The following is a 3,981-nucleotide window of genomic DNA, read 5'->3' as shown; positions in this document are numbered from 1 at the left end:
TCACCTGCGCAATTTCGAATGTGCATCCGTTGTGCGAACACTAAGATATGTACTAGATGCTTTCCTTCTCAAATAATTATGGCATCTTTTCATGTATCCTGGTGAATTCATCTTATAAAATCTTCTTTCAAACTAATTTGTTGGTTCTATTCTGCAGATATACCCCTACACTGCTTCAAGTTTATCTAGTTTCTATGTGTCTAGACTATTTTATTTTGTTTTATACAAAAATCATATTTGGAGGCAAATGGCTTCCCTTTTGTTTAAAGGGATTTTTGTGATAAAAGCAACACTTTTACCAGAGGTTTTCAATCATAAATATTGATGAAGTAGCACTGCATGTTGAATATTGGACCAGATTTGGAGGAGACTTGCAAAGGAGAGAAACGGTAATCTGTATCTGTGAAAAACCTCCTTGTCATGAAGGATCCTGACCCTTCTCCAAAGGCAATAAGCACAATTAATTCCTCCGCAACCTCCCTGAATTTTTTACTTGAAACTCACAATCCTTTCAGCTTTATGAGAACTAGAAGAACACAATGAAGACATGAACTATGGTCCACGTTCTCGAAGGCATCACTTTAGACCTGGTGCTTGACAGAGGTCAAGAGGAAACCCTCTGGGGCCACAATCCATCTGCTTCATTCCACCCCTGTCATTCCAGGGTCGTGTGACTTCGGGCTAGTTTCTATAACGTCATGCCTAAATTTCCCCATCTGTAAGTTAAGCCTACCTAGAATCATGTAGGTTTGTTAAAAGAATAGCATTTACATTTAGAACGACATTAAGAAAGAGTCAATGTAGAACGGGTAACTCATAAGAGGCTGCTCAATTTGGGTTTGAGTTGTGGAAGTACCTAAACAATATGGGTTCTCTAAGAAAATGGTTAATTATGTGACTTTTTAAAAATCGGACTTAAAATTAGCATGCTACAGTAATACAGCCACATCAATGTTTATAGCAGCTCAATTCACAATAGCTAGATTGTGGAACTAACCTAGATGCCATTCAACAGATGAATGGATAAAGAAACTGTGGTATATATACACAATGGAATATTATTCAACCATAAAGAAAAATAATATTATGTCATTTGCAGAGAAATGGATGGAATTGGAGAATATCATGCTAAGTGAAATAAGTCAGTCCAAAAAAAACAAAGGGTGAATGTTTTCCTCGATAAGTGGATGATGATACATAGTGGGGGTGTGCGGGTGGGGAGTGAGAGAAGAATGGAGGATCTTTAGATTATGTAGAAGGAAATGAAAGGGAGAGGGGATATAAAAAGTGGTGGAATGAGACAGACATCATATATGATTACACAAATGGTATGAATTTACATCATCTTCAATCACAGAAATGAAACGATGTATCCCATTTGTGTACAATGAATCAAAATGCAGTCTGTAAAAAATAAATAATTTTAAATAAAATCAAAACTGAGTCTTCAAATCAAGGCCAGAAAGACATAGTTTGAATTCCATGCCTACCTTGTGAAAATGGACAAGTTATTTAAATGTTATAAAGCCCTACTTTCTTATAATTAAAACTGGCATAATAGTACCTATCTTATCTAGCTATATAACAGTGAAATGAAATAACATGTCAAGCTGCTGAAGTAATGCCCAGTGTTCAGGAAAACAAATGAAATGTGTATCATTTTAATTTCATTTAAAGTAATATTACCCATGGGCTGGGGTCGTAGCTCAGTGGTAGAGTACTTGCCTAGCATATGGGAGGCACTGGGTTCAATCCTGAGCACTTCATAAAAATTAAAATAAAGTCCATTGGCAATTAAAAAATGTTTAAAAAAATAAAGTAAAATTACCCAGGAATGACAAATCATACTAATAAAGAATAGATGGTCAGAATACTGGCTCCACAGATGGTACCATGACTATCCTAACGGAGTACCACCAACTAAGTGACTAAGAACCCCACAATTGTTTTGTGTGTCAGTTATGGAGGCCTGGAACCTGAAATTGAGGTGCCAGCAGGGCCACACCGATGCTGCCGGTACTAGGAGGAATCTGTTCCAGGCTTCTGACAGCACCTTGGCTTGTGGACGCATGACTCAAAGCTTCACCTGGTGTTCTCACTGTGTGAGTCCTTTTTATGAGGTCACCAGTTTACTGGATTAGGGACCCATCCCGCCCCAGTCTTATTTAACTAACCTTAAAAAAGTGTTACATCTTAAAAATTACACCTCAAAAAGAATTACGTCCGCAACAACCTTATTTCCTAAAAGTTCACATTCTGAGGTACTTGGGGACAGGAGTTAGGTATACATCATATAATACTTAGGGGGACAAAATTTAATTCACAACAAATAACGAGAGACTAATCAATTCTGGAAGGACATAAATAGGAGAAGAGAACCCCTACTAGATCAGGAATGGAACCATGAAAGAACATAAGGATAAATAAAGAATCCCAGGGACAGTTAATATGGGAGATAGAAGAGTTTGCATTCTTAAGTGAAGGGAGATAAGGGAGAGGAGACTGCATTGGGAAGATCTGGGTTATGCAAGACACACTACAAATATAGGCAAATCAGTTACTCATCAGATAGACACTGGCGACAGCAGGGCAACCAGGAGGAAATTAGTCCATGACAGAGTCAGGACATCTAAAGGCACAGAAAAGGAGTTTAGATGCAATCTTTAGGCATAAAAATCTGAAACTAAAATGAGACATTCACTGCCCAGGGTACGAACAGTCAATGCGAAGGCAGTGTTATAAACTAGAGATAGAAAGGAAATGATTTGAAATTAGAACAGGGAAGGTGTGTAAGTGCTGATTGCACATGGAGGAATCTCAAAGTGCTTTTTAATTCCAGGAGAGGAAAGGAGGCAAATTGCAAGGTGGAGGGAGGATGGCTAGCCCTCCTTCCTCTTGGATTTTGTTAAATAAGATATTAATATTCATTCCCAGAAAAAAAAGCTGTTGTGGGAATTAAACAACCTAATGATATTATTTCAGGTAAAGCTTTCACACGGTGAGCGAACCCCAAAATGTTAGCCATTATAAGTATTAGCTTACTCATTTGATCCGTCTTTAAAAAAGGTAGGAAATTGGCAAAATAATTGACAGAAAATCTTGCTGTTTCCCACAAAATCATCTCTTTCATTTTCTGCACTCTCCTTATTACTTTTCTAGACTGTTTTCTCTTAAATTTTCTTTTCTATATACTTCTACTTGTCCCTCTTGTCCTTTCCTCACTTAAAAAAAAAAAAATCTATTGTCTTTTTATTCTGACATATTTAGATAGATCCAAAGTACTGAGTGAGAACACTCTTGGCAGAATTAGGGAAAGGAGAGATCTGGTGTATTTTAAAACAGCAAACTATAATTTGTACTTCTGTTAAATCAGAACATAGAGTGGTTTGCAGGAGTTGCTACACAGTGCACATATATTTGAATTTTAAGCTTTACTCTGGCATCTTAATTTTCATTTGTTCAGATTTTTCACTGTGTTCTAGCATGCCAAAAGATTATTTCTGGAAATGGCTCGTACTGTCATTTTGCTTTTTATTACTTCCCACTTTCTTTGTATCTGTTGTTGTTATTATTTTCTTTACCTCTTGTCGGTCTTAGCATGGAATTCATTTTCCACTTACTAAGGGACATATGCCAAATGTTCTTCCCAAAGTTGATGCTTGCATTTAAAATTGGATTTCCCCCCTTTTGTATTTGTTCATTCTCTGCATACTTTTAGATAATATTTTCTAAGTCCTGTGGCTGTAACAGAAAATCTAACAGCCGCTGATGTTGAGTCATTCACAATCTGGTGACGACATAGTCAAATAGATAATAAGTCAGTGTGATTGGGGCTCAAGGAGCTCAACACACAGACCCTTGTGAATGGAATAGGTAAAACTCTGAGACAGGTAATGGTGTGGCAGGTTCTCAGGGGTTCCGAAGGGTTCAGCAGAGGTTTCCCAGGAAGAAAACTTGGAGACATTTTAGTTTTTAAAATGA

This window comes from Sciurus carolinensis, chromosome 6, assembly GCF_902686445.1.
Source record: "Sciurus carolinensis chromosome 6, mSciCar1.2, whole genome shotgun sequence".
NCBI classification, from domain to species: domain Eukaryota; kingdom Metazoa; phylum Chordata; class Mammalia; order Rodentia; family Sciuridae; genus Sciurus; species Sciurus carolinensis.
This window is presented reverse-complemented; position numbering follows the sequence as displayed.